At 41.4% G+C, this 27446-nt stretch overlaps 1 long non-coding RNA gene across 2 annotated transcripts; it reads left to right on the top strand.

Annotated features, from left to right (window-relative positions):
* Window positions 1–8442: 8442 nt before the first annotated feature.
* LOC119565867 lies at window positions 8443–26782 on the top strand. Of its 2 annotated transcripts, none has more exons than XR_005224943.1 (4): window positions 8443–8973; window positions 9493–9618; window positions 11902–12103; window positions 23746–26782. It is a non-coding gene; the product is annotated as an uncharacterized LOC119565867 (long non-coding RNA). The 2 variants fall into 2 exon arrangements; XR_005224942.1 differs by having other exon boundaries at window positions 11897–12103.
* The last annotated feature ends 664 nt before the right edge of the window (window positions 26783–27446 follow it).

Below are 27446 nucleotides of genomic sequence, written 5' to 3'. Positions count from 1 at the left end.
GAAGGAACTTACAGAATAAAAGACCATACCAAGGTTTTGATCGGCAGTGGGAACAAAGGATCAGATAGAAGAGACAGTATGGTGTTTGAGAATGCTCCTCTTGCCCAAGGCAAACATCTTCTGTCTGGGAAAAAAAAAAAAGGTGAGTTCTTAGCTCAGGTTATCTATTCTTCACACAAGAATTAGTAGGAAAAGCAAAGGTGGATAGGAACCTGGAAGGCAGTGACCACGAGATGGTCGAGTTCAGGATCCTGACACAAGGAAGAAAGGAGAGCAGTAAAATACGGACCCTGGACTTCAGAAAAGCAGACTTTGACTTCCTCAGGGAACTGATGGGCAAGATCCCCTGGGAGAATAACAAGAGGGAGGAAGGAGTCCAGGGGAGCTGGCTTTATTTTAAAGAATCCTTATTAAGGTTACAGGAACAAACCATCCTGATGTGTAGAAAGAATAGTAAATATGGCAGGCGACCACCTTGGCTTAAGAGTGAAATCCTTGCTGATCTTAAACACAAAAAAGAAGATTACAGGAAGTGGAAGATTGGACAAACGACGAGGGAGGAGTATAAAAATATTGCTAAGGCATGCAGGAGTGAAATCAGGAAGGCCAAATTACACTTGGAGTTGCAGCTAGCAAGAGATGTTAAGAGTAACAAGAAGGGTTTCTTCAGGTATGTTAGCAACAAGAAGAAAGTCAAGGAAAGTGTGGGCCCCTTACTAAATGAGGGAGGCAACCTAGTGACAGAGGATGTGGAAAAAGCTAATGTACTCCATCCTTCTTTTGCCTCTGTCTTCACGAACAAGGTCAGCTTCCAGACTACTGCACTGGGCAGCACAGCATGGGGGGGAGGTGACCAGCCCTCTGTGGAGAAAGAAGTGGTTCGGGACTATTTAGAAAAGCTGGACGAGCACAAGTCCATGGTGCCAGATGCGCTGCATCCGAGGGTGCTACAGGAGTTGGCGGATGTGATTGCAGAGCCATTAGCCATTATCTTTGAAAACTCATGGCGATCAGGGGAGGTACCGGATGACTGGAAAAAGGCTAATGTAGTGCCCATCTTTAAAAAAGGGAAGAAGAAGGATCCGGGGAACTACAGGCCAGTCAGCCTCACCTCAGTCTCTGGAAAAATCATGGAGCAGGTCCTCAAGGAATCAATTCTGAAGCACTTAGAGGAGAGGAAAGTGATCAGGAACAGTCAGCATGGATTCACCAAGGGCAAGTCATGCCTGACTAATCTAATTGCCTTCTCTGATGAGATAACTGGCTCTGTGGATGAGGGGAAAGCAGTGGACGTGTTGTTCCTTGACTTTTGCAAAGCTTTTGACACTGTTTCCCACAGTATTCTTGTCAGCAAGTTAAAGAAGTACGGGCTGGATGAATGGACTATAAGGTGGATAGAAAGCTGGCTAGATCATCGGGCTCAATGGGTAGTGATCAATGGCTCCATGTCTAGTTGGCAGCTGGTATCAAGTGGAGTGCCCCAAGGGTTGGTCCTGGGGCCGGTTTTGTCCAATATCTTCATAAATGATCTGGAGAATGGTGTGGATTGCACCGTCAGTAAGTTTGCAGATGAGAGGTAAGATGGGAGGAGAGGTAGATACGCTGGAGGGTAGGGATAGGATACAGAGGGCCCTAGACAAATTAGAGGATTTGGCCAAAAGAAATCTGATGAGGTTCAACAAAGACAAGTGCAGAGTCCTGCACTTAGGACGGAAGAATCCCATGCACTGCTACAGACTAGGGACCAAATGGCTCGGCAGCAGTTCGGCAGAAAAGGACCTAGGGGTTACAGTGGACGAGAAGCTGGATATGAGACAACAGTGTGCCCTTGATGCCAAGAAGGCCAATGGCATTTTGGGATGTATATGTAGGGGCATCGTCAGCAGATCAAGGGACGTGATCGTTCCCCTCTATTCGACATTGGTGAGGCCTCACCTGGAGTACTGTGTCCAGTTTTGGGCCCCACACTACTAGAAGGATGTGGAAAAATTGGAAAGAGTCCAGCGGAGGGCAACAAAAATGATTAGGGGGCTGGAACACATGACTTATGAGGAGAGGCGGAGGGAACTGGGATTGTTTAGTCTGCAGAAGAGAAGAATGAGGGGGGATTTCAGAGCTGCTTTCAACTACCTGAAAGGGGGTTCCAAAGAGGATGGATCTAGACTGTTCTCAGTGGTAGCTGATGACAGAACAAGGAGTAATGGTCTCAAGTTGCAGTGGGGGACGTTTAGGTTGGATATTAGGAAAAACTTTTTCACTAGGAGGGTGGTGAAGCACTGGAAGGCGTTACCTGGGGAGGTGGTGGAATCTCCTTCCTGTGAGGTTTTTAAGGTCAGGCTTGACAAAGCCCTGGCTGGGATGATTTAGTTGGGGATTGGTCCTGCTTTGAGGAGGGGGTTGGACTAGATGGCCTCCTGAGGTCCCTTCCAACCCTGATATTCTATGATTCTATGATTCTAACCCGCATTAGCTAACTCAGGTTAAGATAGCAGTGAAGACACATTTCAGAGTAGCAGCCGTGTTAGTCTGTATTCGCAAAAAGAAAAGGAGTACTTGTGGCACTTTAGAGACTAACAAATTTATTTGAGCATAAGCTCACGAAAGCTTATGCTCAAATAAATTTGTTAGTCTCTAAGGTGCCACAAGTCCTCCTTTTCTTTTAGTGAAGACACAGCAACTCAGCTGTTAACTCCGGTTAGCCACTCGAGTTCAACCCTGGGCTTCCCTCCAAGCTTTAACTCGAGCTGCTAACCCAAGTTAAAAGCTGAGTTGCTGTGTCTTCACTGCTATTTTAACCTGAGTTTGTTAATACAGTTTAGCTAAGGCAAGTTAAGAATACACCTTTTTTTTTTGTAGTGAAGAAGATGTACCCTCTGAGGCATTTAGCTGAAGGCAGTTGAAATGAAGTTACATATTCAAGCGAGGCAGAGCAGGTGCATTGGGAGGAGATCTGAAAAGGGTCAAAAACATAGTCTGCTGAATACCATGAGTATAAAAGAGAACTATTTTAACCCATGTTGGAATCACTTATTGATTTATAATTAGATAATTTAAATGCAAAATATCCTTAACTCTCTCATGTATATACACACAATACACACGCATGCACCTGTGTGCAATTTGTCACAAATAAAAAAAAGCATTTGTCTGGATGATAGTGATCCATTCATAGGTATGGGCTACAAACTTCCCCAGAAAAATGTCACAAACAAGATGACACACAAAGTTTTGGAGGTTTAATTTAGTTAAGCATTCACATGTTCCAGTGCTTATCCAAACCTTCCTGAAATTTATCATCACTCTTTTGAACTTTAGAAACGAAGCCAGAAATGCTTGCAAGCTGGTTTTCTTGTGAGATTTCTGTCATTTCCTGGTTTAACCTAGGTTTGAAATACTGTGAGAATAGCGTTTCTTGTGGTATTTCAGCTTCCAGCCCCAGTCAAAACTAGGACAAGCTTGGGTAGGTGAAAGCTGAAATTGTCAAACACACTAAAGTATTACTCCTTCAGAAAGTGCATGAGTTCAATGATGTGTTGCCTCTGTCTGTGCTTGACCGTTCCCTAAATGCCATGCACCTGCCTCGATGGGTTGAAAACTCAATTGGGCTGGTGGTGAATGGGACAACACCAGTGGAAAGAGGAAGGAGAACACACTGGAGGGATACAGGGGTGACTCCTCCCCTTCCAGAGTCTCTAGCTATTCATTGGCCAGCCAGGGGACAAAGGGAGTTGACTGGTCCTCTGTTCTCCCCTTTCATTAACTGAAACCTCAGCCCACGCTATGCGGAGCCTCTTTTTGTAACATAGCAAAAAAAAGGGGGGCCCAATCCGGAAAAGCTTTCTGCCCACCAGGGTTCCTATTTATTCCACTGAAAGTTCTCCATGTAGAGATCTTTGCAAAATCAAGTCAATTTTTTTTTCAACCCTCCAAAATAAAAATGTTAGGGCAGTTCTTATTTTATCCAGACCAGTTCATAAACCCCACGTAAATCCACAAGTTATTCTAGGCTGCTGGATTTTACATATGGAGCTGAAAGACTGACAGCTGAAAGACTGAGAACTAGTGATTTGTACCTTAAAAACAATTAACTATAATATTTTAAAGCATCTACTTTGGGTAACAACAAAGTAGGAATAGCACTATTAAGAATGTTAACTAGAGCTGAGGGCATGCTGCAAAAAATGTTCTGTGAATATTTGCTTGGGTTTTTAAATGAATTAACATCAACCATATTCATACACTTTTCGTGTTGCTTCTTGCAAGCATTGGAGAGTGAGTTTATTGACCCTGATTTTCACAGAAAATGAATTTCTAAGTTGCATGTGGGAGTATTCTCATAAACCATACTTTAAAGATGCACACACGTCTTTGGTGTAGAAGTGCTTCCACACTCATTCAATCAGAGAACAGAAAAATACCATCTGACCAGCAAAAACTAAGCAACACAGCTCGAGTAGCAAATATTGAAAACTTGCAGGAAATTGTTGATGGTCAATCCATAGAGTAACAAATAAATTCACAGAAATCACAATCTGGTCGTTGATATTCTGTGAGCTAAACAAAAAAATGAGTTAATGACCAAAACACTGATAACTATAATCCTGAGATATAGATTTGGGGCCCGATCTTATTTTGACTAAAGTCACTGGGAAACACCAATGGCTTCAGTTGGAGCAAGTCAGACTTTTTTGTTGTTGGTGGTGCACTAGTATCAATAATAACACTATTCGTTTCTTCTAGTTTGCTTTTCAAATACCTTTTAGTTCCATTTGCCACCAGGTTTTAAGGACATTCTACGAAAACATGAATGAAAACCACCATTTTGAAATTTGTATATATATCCCAAGGTAATAGCAGTTTTGCATGTCTTAATGTCTACTGTTTTAATCTGTATTTCCCATCCCCTTCCTTCAGATACTGTCTCAGAAATGCATGCAGCCTTGCTTCGTGTGATTTTAGTGCTGAACTTGGGATATGGGAAAGATTATTCTTAATTATATTACTTATTTATTGTTCCATAATATATTTATATCTACCTTCTGCTACAGCAGCAGTAAGCTGTTTTCTAAAGCCATTATCTGAGTGCTGTGGAAATGCAGTTGATTAAACGGGATCAGAATCTGCTGTAATATTGGTTCTGTGCAACCTTCAGCATTATCTAGACCTACCTTTTCCAGGACTTCCTTTGACACAATGTATTTACACTTTGTGACCTTTGGTCAGCAAGTCCAATGCAGTCAGAATTTCTCCACCAGTCATATGCTGATATAAAACCACTGAAGTTAATCGAGTTACACTGCCATAAAATTGGTGTAATGGCTTGCACAGTTTGGCCCCAATTTGTAAATCCCCCTTTAAAGGACCTTCTGAAATAACCGTAGGGGACTATGAGCAAAATATTGGAGACAGGCTGAAAAAGATGTCCTTCAAGTGAGGCTGAACTGGATGAAGCTGGTAGGGCACATTAAAAAAAATCCATATAATATATATTGGGATTTTCACACATCACTCAGCGTTCTATTTATCTGGTTACTTGTAGTGTCCCCATGACCTTGATCATTAATAGAACAGTCCCGTGAGATATTATTCTCCCGTTTTACAGATGGGGAACAGGATAGATTATGCACCATGTCCAAGATAACACACAAGATTTGTAGCTGCTCTGAGAATTGAACCCAGGTGTCCTGAGCCCCATGCCAGTGCCTGATCTTCTAGAGCTGCAAACTCTGCTCTGGTTGAAACCAATGGTAAAATTCCCACTGACTGTGAAAGAACAGTTAGACCAGTGCTGAGAGCTTTTGAAAATCCTGCTTTAAATGTATAACGAGTTGGGGTTTTAATAGTGTTATGAGCTGGTGAAACCTTGTTATGGGATGATAGGTGGGGGCTTATGCTTAATTGAATGGTGAGCTCACCTATGACAAAGGTAAAGCCCACCCATAGGCTTGGGCTGAGTATTGTCTTGGGTAGATGTATGTGGGGGGTGAGAATGGTGGGGGAGGGGTAAAGTGAGGACAAAAACTGAGAACAGACAAGACCAGAGAGAGGGGCAAAAAGCAAGAAAGTCAAACATGAGCCTGTAAGCACAGCTTGACCCTGGAAAAAGCTAGCCTGGGTCTGGTGTTGGCTAAAGAGGCTTGGGGGCTATAAGCTAAGAAACTGCTCCTTCTGTTCCTGGATCTTTCTGCATTCAGAGGCACAGACTTTGTATGCTCCTTGTAAATAAACAAGATTACATAAAAAAAAATACCAGACTCCATCAATTTCTACTTCCAACTGGAACATCTCAGGGCCGTCAACTTTGACTAGCTGCTCAGGTCAAAAAAGGACAACAATCATCTACTTTATAGTTATGGTGCAGGTGGAGCAGATGGTTGGTGGTGAAAGCAAGCCAATAGAAATGGTTGTATTATAAAGGATGTTACAGTTAATTCTGAAAAGAGCTACTGTGCCTTTAAAATAAAAAAAAGTTAGTTTAGGATAAAAAGCCCTGATAAAATCCCCAAAGCAAACCTAAATATTTCCAGGTTTGCTCACCCTGTCCCTTTCATTTGACACTATAGTTGTTCTACCCTGAGTGTGTTTCAAATACTCTGTGCCAAAATAAATGTTACTTTACCATCAAGTAGGCAGGCAAATGAAAGCAATAAGATGTGGGAGTAAGAAAAAAAGAGCCCAAATAGGGAAACCGCTTCCTTCTAATTTTAAAGTCTTGCATGATTAAGGCTGTTCTACTCATTCCGATGTAATCAATTTGTAGATACGTATGTCGCTATGGAAAGTGCTCTCTCTTCAATTCCGGCAAAATCCTTTATAATTCTTTTTAACTGTTCCAGGGCTTTTTGAAAAGTTTGCTATCAATGCCAACCAAATGCTCTCTCTCTCTCTCTCTCTCTTTTTTGGCTTGTCTTTAAATACTTTCCTTATTTTTAAGCAGTACTGTTACCCCAGTGTACATAGAAACAGTACTATAATAAGATCTGGTTTTCTTTATCATACAATCATAGAAACATAGAATATCAGGGTTGGAAGGGACCTCAGGAGGTCATCTAGTCCAACCCCCTGCTCAAAGCAGGGCCAATCCCCAACTAAATCATCCCAGCCAGGGCTTTGTCAAGCCTGACCTTAAAAATATCTAAGGAAGGAGATTCCACCACCTCCCTAGGTAACGCATTCCAGTGTTTCACCACCCTCCTAGTGAAAAAGTTTTTCCTAATATCCAACCTAAACCTCCCTCATTGCAACTTGACACCATTACTCTTTGTTCTGTCATCAGCTACCACAGAGAACAGTCTAGATCCATCGTCTTTGGAACCCCCTTTCAGGTAGTTGAAAGCAGCTCTGAAATCCCCCCTCATTCTTCTCTTCTGCAGACTAAACAATCCCAGTTCCCTCAGCCTCTCCTCATAAGTCATGTGTTCCAGTCCCCTAATCATTTTTGTTGCCCTCTGCTGGACTCTTTCCAATTTTTCCACATCCTTCTAGTAGTGTGGGGCCCAAAACTGGACACAGTACTCCAGATGAGGCCTCACCAATGTCGAATAGAGGGGAACGATCACATCCCTCGATCTGCTGGCAATACCTCTACATATACATCCCAAAATGCCATTGGCCTTCTTGGCAACAAGGGCACACTGTTGACTCATATCCAGCTTCTTGTCCACTGTAACCCCTAGGTCCTTTTCTGCCGAACTGCTGCCGAGCCATTTGGTCCCTAGTTTGTAGCAGTGCATGGGATTCTTCCGTCCTAAGTGCAGGACTCTGCACTTGTCTTTGTTGAACCTCATCAGATTTCTTTTGGCCCAATCCTCTAATTTGTCTAGGGCCCTCTGTATCCTATCCCTACCCTCCAGCGTATCTACCTCTCCTCCCATCTTACCTCTCATCTGCAAACTTACTGACGGTGCAATCCACACCATTCTCCAGATCATTTATGAAGATATTGAACAAAACCGGCCCAGGACCGACCCTTGGGGCACTCCACTTGATACCGGCTGCCAACTAGTCATGGAGCCATTGATCAATACCCGTTGAGCCCGACAATCTAGCCAGCTTTCTATCCACCTTATGGTTCATTCATCCAGCCCGTACTTCTTTAACTTGCTGGCAAGAATACTGTGGGTAACAGTGTCAAAAGCTTTGCTAAAGTCAAGGAACAACACTTCCACCACTTTATACTTTATACCTTAGAGAGTTAGATGTTCTAACCTTCTTTTTATTTACTTAATTGGTTTAATATGATTTTTTAACTTCTAGAGTTCCTAATTTCGCCAGTGTAACTTTATTATACATATTTAGTGCAACAGCATCTATAGATCAACTACATCAGACTATCACGGTGCAAACATATTGTAAATGACAGTTCCTGCCCCCAATGAGCTTGCATTTGTTAAAATTATCTTGCTCTGACAAGTGAGTGAAAACTAAGTTTGTGTAGCACAATCTAAAAAGTAAAGTTAGCACAATAGCTTTACTTGATGTTCCAGAAAGGGACACATTCACTGACAGTTGGCCCCCAAAATTTGCAATGAGCTGAAAATGAAAAAATTCTGTTGTATCCTATATTGTTCTCACTATGCTGATGATTTGTAGTGAGTTGGGTATTTAAATATAATGTAGAGTAATATTTTCATCAGAGTTGCCGTATTGCCAACCCAAGTGTTCAAAATCATGAACCTGGCTTAAAAATCGTAAGATTTTTAAAAATAAGAAGCCAGGGGTCCTTTTTTTTTGCTAGCTCCTTTTTCAGCTTTTAGGGTTTTCAATCTTTTCTCTGCAAGCAGGAGGGCAAAACTCCTCCTTTTTTCAAAACTGAAAGCTGAAATTCTAACTTAATTACAGGATTCCAGTAGCAGAGTCTACATGTAAAAAAAAATATTATTAACTTTATGATTCAACCATGAGAGCTGACAACACTGCGACGTAAAGGTATCTTGGGCACTTCAGACTGCAAGTTTTCCACAAAGTTAACTGGTAAGTAAAATATATCTATATATTGGAATTTCTTTCCAGCCATTTTCTTCGATGCACTGTGTGCCTGCATCAGCTGTTATTACAAACCAAAGATTCCTTTTTTACATTGTGACTGTGATTCTCAGGACCAGATGAACGGTGTATGGTGCAGAACCTGAGGGGAGAGAAGGTAAAGGAGGCTTTAGCTCCTGCCAGTGCTTCATGATAGTGCGTCTTCTAAAAGTTCTGTGGTAGGAATTGTTTGGGGGAAGATCTATTGCTGGTGTTACACAGGACGTCAGACTATGGATCTATGATGTCTTGGTCTGCTGGAGCCAATTCATTCCTGGGAGTAAGTTAGAGCTACCTCACTGGTGCTCTAACTTATGGGAGCCTACAACAGTCCCCAAAGGTCCATTGCAGATTTCTGGAACAGAGTATGCCTTGACATAGCTCCTATGCCAGGGGCTGCGAGGGTGATTAGTGCTCTTCATTTTCTAAGCTGCTACTTTGTTCAATTCACTTCAAATCTCCTCTTAGGAGCAACACTAAGGTGTACCCTACCATCCATTTCTCCTGGCTGGCTTGCATAAGCAGGATGCCTTTGAAATCCATCACATTGCCAGTACCCTATCCTTTCACCACATCCTCCTTTGCATGGCTCAGGTGAGTAAGGACAAGCTTACCTTCTTGCCCTTTTGTTTCTTTGGAAAGGTTTGTACAGATGTGCTCTGGGTTCCAAGCTCCCTTCCCCATGGAATAATTTTTGCAGCTAATATCCCTTCATGCACTATCTACTATGCCATTATTAAAACATAGTATGCCAACAACCTTTAGAAGTAATACACTCTGCACACAACAACACTTCCTTTGCCGTAGTTAACAGTAGGACTTCTTTTTCCCTCCTCCATACATACACTTTCCCTTTAAAGTGAAAAATGATCATTTGTGTTTCTTCAGACCATAAAACCATTTTTTCAAAACTCTGTAGCTGTTCCCAAGTTTAGCTGCTTTGAAAAAATTCAGCCTGCACTGCCATATGCTTTGTATGGTTTAATTCATGCTATTCTATCATTCCAACCCTCATTTCCCGATGACACACCCAAACCGGTGTTTCCACAATTATAAGAGCAACTTTATAACAATTAATTAATTAAATTATGTCCCTTAAGATCTTTTGAAACTCCTCAAGCTCTACACTTGGCTTTCTTCCCTGTTCAATATAGCATTTTTTATTTAGTTATTTGTTAGCAGAGCTGGTAGAAACCCTCATTCCTCCCCATGAAACATTTTGAATGGAAAATTTTCCAAATAAAATGAAATGTTTGTTTTGAGTCACAATGTTCATTTTGCTTCTAAATTTTTGTTTTAATTCTTTCTTTGAAAAGTAAAACATTTTAATTTTGTTTTTCCCTTTCTCTTCCTGTTTTCCTTCCCCCCCCCGCCCCCCTCAGTGCAGTAGAATGAATGATATCTATGGGTTTTTTTGTGCCTTTCCCCTTTCTTTCACTCCCTAAATTTGGAAAAGTTGCAGAAGAAGGGAAAAGGAAACATGAAATTCTGTAACTGCCATTCTGTGACTTTTCAAAAACTAAATAAGTGCTATTGCAAAAGATGGTGAAATTCCATTTTTTGGTGGGAAGTTTTCCACTTCCCTGTTTTGACAACATGTTTTCTATATTATTTTAATTTCCAGAATCCACTTTGATACTTAAAACTCCTTATTTGTCTCAAGATTGCTTTTTTATTTACTATTATTCTTTAAGGTGTATATAGCAGTAGTGTCCAAGTGTCCTGACCAGGATAAAGGACCTATTGTGCTAGGTACTGTAGAAGCATATGTAAGGATGTGATCCTTGACCTGAAAAGCTTACAATCTAAGGCCCTGATCCTGCATTGAGAACTGCATGGGCACAGGGGAAAATGGTAACTGACCTAGCTAGAAAATGTGTGTGTATGTGTGTGTGTGTGTGTGTGTGGTGGCAGGGGGAGGGGCAGAATATGTAGATACTTTAAGTGTTAACTATCCAGTTCTGTCCATTTCTGGTAGTCCCATCTCAAAAAGGTTATAGTAGAACTGGAAAAGGTTCAGAGAAGGGCAACAAAGATGATCAAGGTATGGAACGGCTTCCATCTGAGCAGAGACTAAAACAATTATGGCTGTCAGTTTAGAAAAGAGACTAAGGGGAGATATTATAGAGAAATGATAAAATCATGAATATTGTGGAGAAAATGAATAGAGAAGTGTTATTTATCCTTTTACACAATACAAAAGCCAGGGATTAGCCGATGAAATTAATAAACAGCAGGTTTAATACAAAGAAGATGAAGTACTTTTTCATACAATGCACTCATTGTGAAATTCATTGCCATGGGATGCTGTGATGGCCAAAAATATAACTGGGTTAAAAAAAGAGGTAGATAAGTTCATGGAGGATAGGACTATATATGGCTGTTAGCCAATATGGTCAGGGATGCAGTTCCATGCTTGGGGTGACCCTAAATCTCTGACTGCCAGAAGACAGAAGTGAATTGCTCCAACAGCCCTATTCTGTACACTGCCCCTGGGCATCTGACACAGGATACTGGGCTAGATGGACCATTAGTCTGACCCAGTATGGACATTCTTATGTTCTTCTTTTCACCTGCCTTCAGTGTTGGAGCTCATTTCTTATAGTATCATACCAGATATGGGTTTTGAAGAGGGATATGAAGGAGGAGAGTGTAATGGTGCTATGGATAAGGCAGGGGTTTTCATGTATATTGGCTAGTGTGGAAGAAGGCATGGAAACTAGAACTGGTTAGAAAATGTCCCCCCACCATGGAATTTTTTGATGAAAAAGGGGAAAATAGTTTTCATCTGAATTTTCTGTGAAATTTTTCTACTTTTGGTTGAAAACCTAAAAACTAATACATTTCTGCTTCAAATTTTGTTTTTTTGAAGAAAAGTCTACATTTTCTGTGGAAAGCAGACACTTTCTATCAAGATGTTCATTTACCTGAAAACCTTTTTTGGATGGAAAATTTTTGACCAGCCCTAGTGCAGACATTTGTGTGAGAAGCTGACAAACTGGCAGATGAGGCTGGCATCGTTGGGGGAGTCAGAGTCAGAGCAATGTGATAGAAGATGAGCGGCTGAGAAGCATCAAAGGTAAGAACTCAGGTCTTCTTGCTTCTGTTCTCTTTTACTGCATTTAATCATACAACACACCATAAATGAAATGTTAATGAATGTGTATGTAAGTGTATGTTGGTACATGAGTTAGCCTTGAAGAACTGCAAGTGTCCAGTTAATATTTCTCTCTCTTTTACTCTTTAGTAAGTACCTTATGTAAATGTTACTCAGGGTATGTCTACACTACGGAATTAGGTCGAATTTATAGAAGTCGTTTTTTTAGAAATCGGTTTTATATATTCGAGTGTGTGTGTCCCCACAGAAAATGCTCTAAGTGCATTAAGTGCATTAACTCGGCGGAGTGCTTCCACAGTACCAAGGCAAATGTCAACTTCCGGAGTGTTGCACTGTGGGTAGCTATCCCACAGTTCCCGCAGTCTCCGCTGCCCATTGGAATTCTGGGTTGAGATCCCAATGCCTGATGGGGCGAAAACATTGTCGCGGGTGGTTCTGGGTACATATCGTCAGGCCCCCGTTCCCTCCATCCCTCCGTGAAAGCAAGGGCAGACAATCGTTTCGCACCTTTTTTCCTGAGTTACCTGAGCAGACGCCATACCACGGCAAGCATGGAGCCCGCTCAGGTAACCGTCACCATATGTCTCCTGGGTGCTGGCAGACGCGGTACTGCATTGTTACACAGTAGCAGCAACCCATTGCCTTCTGGCAGCAGACGGTGCAATACGACTGGTAGCCGTCATCGTCATGTCCGAGGTGCTCCTGGCCACGTAGGCCAGGAGCGCCTGGGCAGACATGGGCGCAGGGACTAAATTTGGAGTGACTTGACCAGGTCATTCTCTTTAGTCCTGCAGTCAGTCCTATTGAACCGTCTTATGGTGAGCAGGCAGGCGATACGGATTGCTAGCAGTCGTACTGTACCATCTTCTGCCGGGCAGACAAGAGATGAGGATGGATAGCAGTCATATTGCACCATCTTCTGCCAAGCAGCCATGAGATGTGGATGGCTTGCAGTCCTTCTGCACCGTCTGCTGCCAGCCAAAGATGTAAAAGATAGATGAGTGGATCAAAACAAGAAATAGACCAGATTTGTTTTGTACTCATTTGCTTCCCCCCCCCACGTCTAGGGGACTCATTCCTCTAGGTCACACTGCAGTCACTCACAGAGAAGGTGCAGCGAGATAAATCTAGCCATGTATCAATCAGAGGCCAGACTAACCTCCTTGTTCCAATAAGAACAATAACTTAGGCGCACCATTTCTTATTGGAACCCTCCATGAAGTCCTGCCTGAAATACTCTTTGATGTAAAGTCACCCCCTTTGTTGATTTTAGCTCCCTGAAGTCAACCCTGTAAGCCGTGTCGTCAGTCGCCCCTCCCTCCGTCAGAGCAACGGCAGACAATCGTTCCGCGCCTTTTTTTTGTGTGGACGCCATACCAAGGCAAGCATGGAGGCCGCTCAGCTCACTTTGGCAATTAGGAGCACATTAAACACCACACGCATTTCCAGCAGTATATGCAGCACCGGAACCTGGCAGAGCGATACCGGGCGAGGAGGCGACGTCAGGGCGGTCACGTGAGTGATCAGGACATGGACACAGATTTCTCTGAAAGCATGGGCCCTGCCAATGCATGCATCATGGTGCTAATGGGGCAGGTTCATGCTGTGGAACGCCGATTCTGGGCTCGGGAAACAAGCACAGACTGGTGGGACCGCATAGTGTTGCAGGTCTGGGACGATTCCCAGTGGCTGCGAAACTTTCGCATGCGTAAGGGCACTTTCATGGAACTTTGTGACTTGCTTTCCCCTGCCCTGAAGCGCATGAATACCAAGATGCTACCCCCTCAACCCTCCCCCCTCCCCGTGGCTAACAGCGGGGAACATTTCTGTTCAGCCGCAGGCAATCAGCTCAGCAGGAACGGGCTCCTCTGAATGTCCCCTGAAGAAAAGCACCCTATTTCAACCAGGAGACCATGAATGATATCTCACTCTCCTGAGGATAACACAGAGAGATAAAGAACGGATGTTGTTTGAACACCAGCAAACATACACTGCAATGCTTTGTTGTACAATGATTCCCGAGTACGTGTTACTGGCCTGGAGTGGTAAAGTGTCCGACCATGAAGGACGCAATAAGGCTGCCCTCCCCAGAAACCTTTTGCAAAGGCTTTGGGAGTACATCCAGGAGAGCCGCGAATGCCAGGGCAAATTAATCCTTTCACATGCTTGCTTTTAAACTATGTATAGTATTTTAAAAGGTACGCTCACCGGAGGTCCCTTCTCCGCCTGCCGGGTCCAGGAGGCTGCCTTGGGTGGGGTCGGGGGGTACTGGCTCCAGGTCCAGGGTGAGAAAACAGTTCCTGGCTGTCGGGAAAACCGGTTTCTCCGCTTGCTTGCTGTGAGCTATCTACAACCTCCTCCTCCTCATCATCATCTTCTTCGTCCCCAAAACCTGCTTCCATGTTGCCTCCATCTCCATTGAAGGAGTCAAACAACACGGCTGGGGAAGTGGTGGCTGAACCCCCTAAAATGGCATGCAGCTCATCATAGAAGCGGCATGTTTGGGGCTCTGACCCGGAGCGGCCGTTCTCCCCTCTGGTTTTCTGGTAGGCTTGCCTCAGCTCCTTAAGTTTCATGTGGCACTGCTTCGGATCCCTGTTATGGCCTCTGTCCTTCATGCCCTGGGAGATTTTGACAAAGGTTTTGGCATTTCGAAAACTGGAACGGAGTTCTGATAGCACGGATTCCTCTCCCCATACAGCGATCAGATCCCGTACCTCCCGTTCAGTCCATGCTGGAGCTCTTCTGCGATTCTGGGACTCCATCATGGTCACCTCTGCTGATGAGCTCTGCATGTCACCTCTGCTGATGAGCTCTGCATGGTCACCTGCAGCTTGCCACGCTGGCCAAACAGGAAATGAGATTCTAAAGTTTGCGGTTCTTTTCCTGTCTACCTGGCCAGTGCATCTGAGTTGAGAGTGCTGTCCAGAGCGGTCACAATGGAGCACTCTGGGATAGCTCCCAGAGGCCAATACCATCGAATTGTGTCCACAGTACCCCAAATTCGATCCGGCAAGGCCGATTTAAGTGCTAATCCACTTGTCAGGGGTGGAGTACAGAAATCAATTTTAAGAGCCCTTTAAGTTGAAATAAAGGGCTTCATCGTGTGGACAGGTGCAGGTTTACATTGATTTAACGCTGCTAAATTCGACCTAAAGTCCTAGTGTAGACCAGGGCTCAGTGGCAACAGGCAATGGTCTGATTCTCACCGTGATCAGCTCTCTATCAGCCCTTCTCTCCCCAGGTCCAGTATCTGTGTAGGCACAGTGGGAACTCAGCCCAATGAGTATACAATGGGCCTGCTTCCCTAAATTATAGTTTACAGTCTATATTGAAAATGAAATGAAATATATTGTGCAAACATGTACTCTTTTACATTACTAAACAATACAGGTGAAAGGAAGATGGGGGTAATTTTGCCTTTTGCAACAATGGTTGTAAAATGACTAAGATGTTCAGTGCCAAAAACAGTGTTTTCCTCTGAGATTTAATAATGTTAATCATTATTATTAATAATAACAATAACAAATGGCAAAAACAGTTGGGCTGAAAGGAAGAATGGTGCCACCCAGACACAAGGCAGACTGACAGTGCAGTCCTCGCTCAGGTAAAATTCATATTGAACTCAATATTGAAATCCTTTGGAGTTTTGCCTTGGTAAGGACCCCAGAATCAGGCCCCAATAGATTTGGACCACCAAAAATTGAAAGGAAAGTGCTTTGTCTGGCCTCTATGCAGCATCTTTCCTCACCCAAAGTCCATGGAACATTTACTTGAGCAAAGATGCTGAACAAGGCTTTCTGTTGCTGAAGTCCTGTCCACTGTACAGCTGGAGCCATGTGGAATATGGGGAGAATCAGGGATGTGCAAGGGTTGCAAGATTGGGCCCAGTGCCAGTGATGGCAATTGGATTTCCTGCTGCTGAGGTGTGCTGCAGAACGAAAGTTAAGTGCACAATTCTGTTTTTTAAAAAAACAAACTCATAGAAACAGCTCGTCAGATGGTGTAAATTTTCATAGCTCTGTTGGCATCAGTGGAAGCCACTGATTTTCCCAGGTGAGGATATGGTTAAGGACGGTATGGTCCCCCTGATAGCCATTAACTGCTAGTAATCAGGAACAGGATGAAGGTTGAAAGCTAGAAAATCCTTGTTTAAATACAAATGGGATAGATTCTGATCTCAGTTCTGCTGAATAGAGCTACAAATTTACATTTGTGCTACTGAAGTCAGATCTGGCCCACATATCTGTAGTATTTATTTTTTCAATGTCCGCCATATAACACAACTTTATTGTCTGCACTTACAATACAAAATATTAAACAGACACATCACAATAAGAAGTTAGTGTTTAAACCATGACATTAAAAGAACTCCCCTTTTAAAAGAACCAGTCTAAGCTGCTAGGAAGATGTGGAAGGAATGGTGAAGTTATTCGTGTCTGTAGACCATATAAAATCTAACTTTTCTAAGTGTGTGTCTACACAACAGCTGCTACAGCAGCACAGCTATGGTGCTGCAGCTGTGCCACTGTAGTGCTGTAGTGTAGACGCTTCCTACATTGACGCAAGGGGTTTGTCCATCTATAGAGGTTACCCACCTCTCCGAGAGGTGGTAGCTAGATTGACAGAAGAATTGTTCCGTTGACCGAGCTGTGTCTACTGTGGGGGTTAGGTTGACGTTTCTCACAGCCCTGAGCAATATAACTAGGTTGATCTGATTTGTAGGCGTAAACCAGGCCTCAAAATGACAATTAACCTTTAGTGCCCAAAACCTGCATTAGCTTTTGCTAGTGCAGACCTTTGTGCTCACACAGGATCCCAATTCAGCACGAGTGCAGGGGAGTATAATAGCAGATCTCAGTGCAGGATAGGGGCCTAGAGGATCCTGAGGCAGGATGGATACCTAATAGTTCATTAACTATGTTTATAATTTTGAAATTACCAGAAATTCTACCCCAAAACCCTTCATGCAGCTTATTTTTCCACCTGATCTCTCATATTTTGTGCTGACATGCAAACGCCATATGTTAGGCTTTCTTTCCTCTCCTTTTTTTATTGTTTCATTTTGCGGTTGGGAGGAGGGAAGAAGGGAGAGTTGGCAGAATTATCACTATGCTCTGCAAAACCGTCTATTGCAATCCACATTTACCATAGTGACATTTACTAGTTATGGCAGAGCTGATCAACTGCAGACATCCCTGCTGCTGCGCTAGGATTGCAAGCTGCTCACAACTCCATCAGATGTTTCAGGGTTTAGACCAATGGCAACTTCTGGAACATGTTCCTCTCTGTCTTGTACTGCAACAAGTCAGCCACCCTGCTAACTCATAATATATTGCTCTGCACTTGAACTGGTCTGATCACAAATTCCAAACCCGGCACTTACAAGGAACATGTATCGGTTCTATGTTTTCAAATAGAAATCTACAAAAAGAAGATACCTATGATTGAGGCTACCTCCTTATTTTCATGCACTGTTTTCTGTGTGCTAATATAATAATAAAGCTATCATGAAAATTATCACGTGTATGTGTGTGTAATATATTTATTATTTATTTGGATTTATCAGACCTAAGACCAGCTGTATTCTATTTTTCCTAACCATGGTAGAAGGGATTTTACAGGGGCTAGTGAGCCAAAGACACAAAGCTATTATTCACTGAGTAGGAGCTTCAATCATTTCTTTACCAACAATGGTGAAAAGATGTGATTTTTACAAGCAAACAGGAAGAAAAAGCTTGAACACACCCTGGGAACATGTTTAAGAAGTTGATTTATGTTTCATGCCGAGCCTTACACCTGCAGTTCAAGCAAAACTCAACTTTGCCGCCCCACAGAGTCTAGTTTATTAGGTATCAAGGAGTCACAAGAAGCCGTGTAATTAAAACTGTAATTAACTGGAAAGGGAAAGTGCCACCTGAGTTTTGAGAGGCTGTCAATTTTATTTCCATTACAGCTCTCCTTCTGGTTCTTTTCTCTGTGTTGGTTTTTTTTTTTTTTTTCTGGCTTGATAAGAAAACAACTTAAGGGTTTTTTCCCTTCCACTACATACTCTCAGCGTCCTTTCTAAGTGGAAAAGTCAAGTCTTCTAGTTGAGTGTTAACTCTTAAGTGTGTGTCTTGCACTACAGTTTGCAGCTGTGTTTGGCAATAGGTGTCAAGCTCAGTTTCTGCCCCTCTCCCCCTGGCAACTCCTCGGTTGTCCTGCTGGCACAGGGTCAGCTGAGGCCAAGACCCATTTGAACAAAATGCAGTCAATCACTGTTAAAAATGGGGTCCACTGTGCTTTGTTAAAATGGGTGTTGGTTGACTTGGCTCACACCAACAGGACAACACCAAGTGGGGGAACCATGCTGGACACTTCTTGCCAAGTGCAGATGAATATCCTTGTGCTGAACAGGACCTGCGACCACCAGTTTATTTGGGTGGGTATAGTGGAACCACACTCTGCCAGACAAAACTGGTATGAGAGAACATGTCTCAGCGGGATGACTCCCATCAGTCAGAAGCATGATGACAGACAGCAGAAAAGACAATGGGCCAGATCTTCTATTGGTTAAACTGGCACAGCTCCATTAAAGTCAATGGAGCTATTCTGAGTTGCACCTGACCCAGTGTCACACTTGGCAAAGCCAGGTGTTGTGTGGTGATACAGAAAATGTTACCACTGAATGCATTTGCTGCTGCCCAATGGTTCAGGCCATTTCTCATTTGACCTTCAAGGGGTTTTTCTTTCCATTCAATATGGTAGCGTCAGAGTGAAAAACATTAAAGGCTTTAAACAAATGTATTGAAAGCTATTTCAGAAACTAAGAATTGTGGAGTCTTAATTTGTGAACAAACACATTTCTTATTCAATCTTCTTAAATCTCAGATCAGAAGTACTTTAAACAAAGTCCTCTCCCCTGACACCTTCCTCCAGAGCCCACCTCCTTGGAGTGTCTCGTAATAAAAGAGGCAATTATCTAATTTTGTAGAAAGAAGCCAGGGACTGTGGTACTGTAGCTGTGTGTCAGAAAGAAGGCAACAGTGGCAGCATAGAACACTCAGAGCAGAGTTAAAGAACAATCATAAAGCGGGCACAAGGAAAACAATAGCACAAGGATATATTCTTTTTCAAAATGATTTAGCATAGATTAAAAAAAAAAGCATTTAGGCCAAGCTATTTGGTTTTTTTTTGGAAGTGTACATAAAATGGGGAGGGGGATTGTCATGCTTCCCTGATCAATTTAACAGGTGATAAAAAGCATCAGTTAAAATACCAACCCTAAGAAAGGAAGTTATTATCATAAAAGCAATTTGCCTTTGGTGTAGTTTGGTTAAGCCTGGTTTTTCATCTTAAATCAATTGTAGTTTTTCCTATTCTGAAGTAGACCACATATTGAAAAGGTATGGCTCTCTGGAATCTTCTAGATTAGAAGACTAATCTATATCAGTGCATGATTTTGGGAAGTAAGCTGGAGGTACCCGCAGGAGATGATACACAGGGCTCAGTTTCTTACTCGGCTATAAGTCAGCAGGAGCGCTCCCTGACCATCTGTGTTCTATAAATTACAGTAACACCGGCACATGCTGCTTGTAAATCACCAATGAACAGGCTTTACCTTGTGACACACTACATGAACCCTGTTGGATATTCCAATAAACTCCCATAAACCATCCGATATAAACTCTGGATTATGTTTCTTTGGGGGTTGGAAAAGTTAGACTTTCCTTGCCGTCCATGAACTTCTTATGTGTGAACTGAAGATGTGCCCTATGTCGCATTATCTATTTTCATTCTTAGTACAGATTTGTTCTTAGTAATTGCCTAGTACATTTCAGTGAATTTCCAAGGGTAAATCACCCTTGCAGTAACTTGGTTCTTTAGTTCTACGGACAAAATGGAGGCACTACTGCACTTGGCAAATATGATTTAACAAAACATCTGGAAGGTATTTCAGCTAACAACATCCTCAGCTGAATGCATACTATTCTACTATGCTTACGTACCTTGCAAGCCTTACTAAAAAGCAAATTAAATAATTTAGACTTTGAAAGAGAGCTGGCTATATATAGAGAGAACAAGATCCAGACTTACAAGAATAAGGATTTAAAACAAAATCTTATAAGCAAAACAACAGCAAAAATGAGTTTTGGAAGGGATATAAACCTTCCTGCTTCAGGAATCAGACAACCTCCACCTATTAAGGATTAAGAAGAAACTTTCTCCGAGGCAGATTATCCCATAACTGCAATTGAAGGGTTTCTTGTATCTTCCTCTGAAGCACCGCACACTGGCCACTGTCTGAGACATGATACTGGACTAGAAGGACCGGTTATTTGATTCAACAGGGCAGTGCCAATAGGCCATATTCTGATACCCTTACTCATCCTGAATAGTACCTTACTCCTCTTAAGGTGTCAATGAGACCCCTTGTGGAGTAAGATGCTACTGACTATGAGTAAGGATCTCAGAATCTGGTCCTTTGTTCCTAAATACATTATTAGTTGACCCATAAACTCTATTCACCATGCTACCCTTCTAAAAAAACCCACATCTAATTCAAAACAATTATTTGAAAATTATATTAGCAAATTATTTGTCTAGTTCTGTCATCTGGGCAAATACCTTGGAAGGAGATTTATTAAAATATTTGAAATTTGCCACATTAATTATTTGATAAGTACTACTCAACCATACTGCAGATGCCTTAGGATTCTCAGCGTATGTTTTGCAGTGTGACATCCATTATTGGGCGCACCATTAGCAGGTTTGCCACATGTACTGGCATGACACTTACAAACCTGTATCATTCTACTGAATTTCAAATAATCAAACTTCCTAAACAGGAAAGCCAGAGGCATCGTGAACAATAAGTACTAGTTCATACAGATGTTCCATTAGCTTCCTGTTATTATCTATGCTCATATGTAGCAGAGGTCCACCCCACTCATAGTTATCTTTTCTTAGCATTATTATTCACTATTTGTATTACAGTAGCTCCTACAAGCTATCACCAAGATTGGGACCCCTTTGTGCTAGGAACTCATAGTAAGAGACAATTTGCCCAAAGAGGGCACAATCTAAATAGACAAAACAGACAAAAGTTGTTAGAAAACAGTAATATCATTCCCACTTCACATCTTGGGGAACCCAGGCACAAAGAGATTAAAGCGCAGATCCTAACATGTATTTAGGCAACTAACTCCCATTGGCAATAACAATTATTAGCTCCCCTTGGGAGTTAGGTGCCTAATGACCTTTGAGGATCTGGGTCTATGTGACTTGTTCAAGATCACACAGGAATAGAGCTGTATGGGAAATGGGTGAGATATTGAAAAAAATTCCCATCATGAATTGGGACAAAAAGTCAAAAGCTTGAAAATTTTCATGAACTAAAAATCCGAAAAAATGTTTCAGTTTGGGTCAATCAGCATGTTTCATTTCAATAATTTCAAAATGTCTCATTTCAGTTTTGACCATCAAATGTTTTTTAACCTAATTAATTTACGTTTCAAAACAAAAAACTCTTTCAAATCAGAAATCGGGTATTTTTAGTCTAGAAACTCCCATTTTTTCATGTAAAAAAATGTGTTGAAATGGATCATTTCCCACAAAATCAGTATATTGTGATGAAATAACTTTTCATGGAAAAGCTCCCAGGTCTACACAGGAATTCTATGGCAGAGCCTAAAATTGAAACCAGATCTTTGGATGCCCAGGGCAGAATCTTAATCACAAGATCATCCTACCTCTCAAAGGAAGGCATCCTTCTTATCTACCTTTCCTCTTCTTTTATCCTCCCTTTTCCTGCTGTTCAACATACAGAATATAGAATAAGAATAAGAGGTGACAGCACCATTTCTAGTTTTTAACAAGATTTGAAAACCATTCAAGTGCCTGACTAAGTGATTGGAAACAAGTGGGCTGGACGATATTTTGGCATCCTGTGGTGTACGTGTGCATGAAGAGCCTAAGACACAAACACACTGAACACACATAGTGCAAGGAGGTCTGACTAATAAAGGACTACTGAAACATCATGGCCTCTATTGCGGCTAGCACGTATGTCTGCATATTAAAATAATAAATATTTCATTTGAACATACGGTGAGAACATGAGCAATTGTGGATATAACTTTCAGCAACTTTAAAATACCTAATGCCATTCTTTAATTAATGCAGTCTATCCTCAAATTAAAGAGATTTAGTGGTACAGGCAGAAAGATTTGCAAATAACATCAGGAAGTTCATGACATACCATGTGTCTCAAAGGATTTCATTCATCTTTCCATTTTTTTTCCAGCTGCCATCAATAAATTCATTCAGAGCTCTTAATATACTAAGTTAGAATGTAGTTAAAAGGCTGTTGGAAATTCTCAATAGAATGATTTAAGAAAACATAAACATGAACAAAGAGGCCCGTTGTATTATTATTTGTTTTGATCTCTTTCATATACAACTAAATGGACTTAATCCGTAGCAAGGACAATTTAGGTTAGATGTGAGGAAAAACTTTCTAACTATATGGGTAGATAAGCTCTGGAATAGTGTTCTAAGGGAGGCTGTGGAATCCCCATCATTGGAAGTTTTTAAGAAAAGTTGGACACACAGGGATGGTCTAGGTTTACTTGGTCCTTCCTCAGCCCAGGGGCATGGACTTGATGACTCTCTTCCCGTCTGATATTTCTATGATTCTGTGAAATATATGCAATATAGTCCAAAGGGGTATGCAGTGGAAAGCAAAGGAAGAACCTACACAAATTAAGCTGCAAAAGATTTCCCAGAATACCTCTGAAAAAGACGATAAACCAAGCTACTCCCTAACTGCAAGATAAAATACAGGTGCTGAAAATGATGTGTATCAACAAAACAGCTGTAGGAAGAATTATTTTTGCTTAAAATGAAGTTCTACTGTGCAAGTGACTGTATAAATGGCCTTATTGCTTCTCAAGGATTTCCAGAACACATATTACATAAGAACGGCCATAGTGGGTCAGACCAAAGGTCCACCTAGCCCAGTATCCTGTCTTCCGACAGTGGCCAATGCCAAGTGCCCCATAGGGAATTAACAGAATAGGTCATCATCAAGTGATCCTTATATTCTTTAGTTTACAATTAAATGATTTTTTGTATCTGCTAGCCATGCATACTCTACCTGTACCTGAGACTCTTTCATTTTTCCATGTATCAGCACCCATAATAATGACCCAACAGGCCTAGGGATGCCCCCGGTTACTCCTGTGCAAATCCAATGCCTGCAAATTATGTCTCCATAGGATGGGATTTTCAGAGGCTTTCAGCATTGGCCTAACTCCGCTCCCATTGAAGTAATAGCGACCACAGCATGAGCAGAGTTTGGCCAATAATGTTTTCCAAAGTCCTGTCCACAGTCTTCAATGGGATTCAGAGCTGTAACTATTTGACATGTAGTAGACAATTCTGTTGAAGTTACACAAGAAGGAATAAAATCCAGGTCCTTGTTTCTGACCCATGATGGTTCTGCAGGTCTAACAGGAATATAATACGTACAAAATATTTTTGGCCATTGAAGTAAGCTGAAGACAAAGACGGAACAGGTCAGTGGAGTAAAAAGGTGCTGTTTTTACATAACTTTTCAGATGACATCTCCCTTTCTGAAAGGACATCGGGGTTAAAATGCACATGTGATCTCCCAAGTAAAAATGAGTATTTTGTGAACTATAAGCAAATGTTTAATTGGCTCCTGCAAAGGTAAGTATGCACCAGGGGAAGACATTGATTTCTTTAGGTAAAAGGAATGAGTTTTAGGAAAGATCTAGACCCAGATTCTCCTAGTCTATGGGAAAAAGGAATGTGATACATTATGCTAGTCCTATATTTTAGTAGCCAAGTATTTGTTTTGGCACGGGAGGAGGCATTTGTCTTTCAATTTTGGGATGCTTGTCCAACTCAAACTAATGTCCTAAGATGCTGGTGAACATAATCTAGATCTGAGAGAAACACTTTTGTCCATAAAATCAAACCAATAACCAGGTGAAAAAAAAATCTTTTGGCTGCCATAGTTTTACTTTTCCATGCTTTGACTCAGTCTTTACATTTCCACTATCCACAACTCTGGCATCATTGTTTATCTTGAATTTTCCTTCTCTTCTTATGTTTCTTATGACTGCAAATCCACCTCACTACCATTATGATACTAACAATGGGTGCCACTGCTTCAACTCCAGCTCTGCTCAAATCTGCATCTGTGTGTTCCCGACCTCTCATATTGACTATTGCATTTCATTTTTCTATTCACTCTCCTAATTCCAGCTCTGGACTCTAGCATGTACAAAACACCACTGCAACTTTTCTCACGGGTGTAATGCAACACAACAGTGCCTCCTTTTTCCAAACAGCTCCACTGGCTTCCCATTCACTTCATGACCCAATTCAAAATTATTCTCTTTGGCTCAGATTGTCAGCTGGTATAAATCAGCATAGGTCCATTGCCATCAGTGGATATAAACTGATTTGCCACAGGTGGATTTCTGTCCCTTTAGTTTCAAATTTTCTGTGCAAGTTGCATTCAAGCCTTTAAAATAGGGCCTAAGTGAGAATTCTGTTTGCACAGGCCTTGTTTTAGCCTTCTGCACAGGGACGAATTTCACCTGCAAGGCAGAGGCATGTGCTGGCTTTACTCTGTTTCGTTTAATGTTTAGAATTTAGTGTTTAAATTAGGCTATTCATGTCACCTCATTAATAAGAAATGCTGGGAAGAAATGGAAACCATAAAACTACAAAGCTAGGCCATGGTCCTGCAAAGTTACATGCATGCTTAACTTTATGCACTTTGAATAATCCCTTGAAATCACTGAGACTACTCACAGAGCATAAAGTTAAGCATGTGCTTAAGTCTGCTGAGTCGGGGCCCTATATTTTGTATTAAGTATGCACTTATTCATTTTATTTTGTGGCTCAGTTCAGCAAAACAATCCCAGTTTATTCATAATGACAAGTTAATTGAGACCACCTACAATGACACCAACAAATATTCAATAGTTTTTGTTTTGTAGAGTTTCCATATATATTTTCTCACATGTTGTCACAGCACCTAAAGTACACGCAGACAGTAGGTTTTGTTAATATTGCACAGCAACTGGGTGGGTTCGACTGGCGCACATTTCCCCGCTTTTTATTTTACAAACATGTTTTCTGCATCTGAAGATAGAGTGTGATTTTTTTCTATGTATATAATTTATTTCTCTTCGAAGAGTCCCCTCTGATCGGAAGTTATTCTTGCCTCTATCTACATGAGAGCACATATATGTACACCTGCACAAAAGAGAGCACGTGAAAGAGGACCTAAAATTTTTTAAAGCGACCTGTGATTTTAGTTGCTTCAGTTTTTGAGTGCTCAACCTGAGACACTTTTAAAGGGCCTGAATTTCAGAGGCAGCTTTTCTCACGCACATAGAAGATGTGTGCTCAGCACTTTCTTCAACAAAATCTGCCTATAATTTTTTTGTTAGTGGGCTTTTTTATGGATTGTTTCAAAAGTAGAAGGAATGAGTTACCTGGGTGCTGGTGACATACAGTAGTGACTATAAAATATTTAAGCAAACACAAAATAGCATATGATTTAAAGATGGAGAAATGGCTTATTTTCATAGGCCAGGGCTCTAATTTACACATCCATCCTTTACCCATAGACTATGATAAGTGCCTTACTTGCACCCCTGCACCCCTCTTTTTTGGTGATTTTTTTCATCAGCACCATCAGCATATTAAGTGTTGCCGCAAGTCAATGGGCCAGCTCTTCAGCTGGTGTAAATCAACATCATTCTATTGAGGTGAACAGAGCTATGCTAATTTATACCAGTGGAGGATCCCACCTAATCATTCATTGTGGTGTGGTTATAAGACCAGTGCAGAGCTGTTTATGGGATAACACTTGCTGGTACAGGGCAGCTAAGTATAACATAACTTGATTTTTATGATACATGCTAAGTCTCAAAATGTGCTGGTAAGAAGGTCATTTTATTGACTCACTAGTCAGAGATGACCCATAAAAAATAACAATACTTTTCTTTTGATGCTATTTCTTTATTTTTTTGTTGAATAAAACTGCACAAAGATGAAGCGACTGCCTTGCTTCCCAAGGGGAAAAAGAATACCTGAAGGGAGTGAGAACTTACATACTAGCTAGATGAAAAAGGGCACTCTGCCCCTTTGAGAGAAGAAGAAGAAATTGCACATCAGAAATGTAAGTGTTCTCCACTGACCTATGACTCCAGTCTAGTTGTAGTGACTAAGTGAGTGACTGAAATGCGTGTCTCTCTCCCTTACTGTGAGAGGTACAAGAGTTGCTGCCTGTCCTGAAGGAAAGCATACAATTGTAGCTGATGCTGTAAGGAAGGAGAGAGCAGTGAAAAGGAACGCTATAGTCTAGCTGTGGTGGGTTGTGATTCTTCCTGTGAATGAGGTTTCCAGTCAAGAGAAAAAGCATACAGAAGACTGTCGAATCTTAGGTGTGGGTTCTCTCATCTCCCATGGAAAATCAGACAGAATGGAAGAGAGCCTGGATCTTAGCTTCCCACCTTCCTCCAATTGTTCTTCCCCACTCTTATGTATGCAGAATATACTTTAATGAATTTAAAAATAACTGTGATAAAATAAAGATGGAATTGACTATTATGTTCTTTAAGCTCTGTGTGACCTTGCCTTTAGGATCCTATGCTATGGCGCAAAATGATAATGAAATGAAATAGGAATCCAAGGTGCCTTTACAGAAACCTCAGAGAATATTAGCCAACTATTGTCGACTGCTTTTGTTATTGACTTTGTGTTAAGGTGGCTTTTCTGTTAACAATGAAAATAAAATTGATGCTTTTTGAAAAAAACAAACAAAAGCATGAACTAAAAAGGCCAGTACAGAATTGGCTGTCGATGCAGCGTAATGAAAAGGAAATCCATCTCCGATAAAGCCTTTGAATACACGTATCTTAAAAATTATACTTCTACTTCAGCTTTATGTTCAGGGAAGATATGTTACCGTACAAGCACTGTAGCTATTGATGTGACAAAGTGAAAGAAAACGGATGCCAAATAAACCTACCAATACTATCAAAAAGGAAAAAGGGGAAAAATGTTTATTTTTGTGCTTACTTTGGAATATATCTATCTATACATACACATACATATATCACACACATTGTATTTTCACATACTTATCTCGTACACATTGTATTTTTATATATATACCAATATATCCTATCACATGTTTTATGCATCAACTATCAGATTTTGATAGCCAGGGCATAAATTCCTTTAGTGCTGCAATCACTGGAGCCATAGAATA

The sequence above is a fragment of the Chelonia mydas genome, chromosome 3 (assembly GCF_015237465.2).
Source record: "Chelonia mydas isolate rCheMyd1 chromosome 3, rCheMyd1.pri.v2, whole genome shotgun sequence".
Taxonomy (NCBI): Eukaryota; Metazoa; Chordata; order Testudines; family Cheloniidae; genus Chelonia; species Chelonia mydas.
This window is presented reverse-complemented; position numbering and strand designations above follow the sequence as displayed.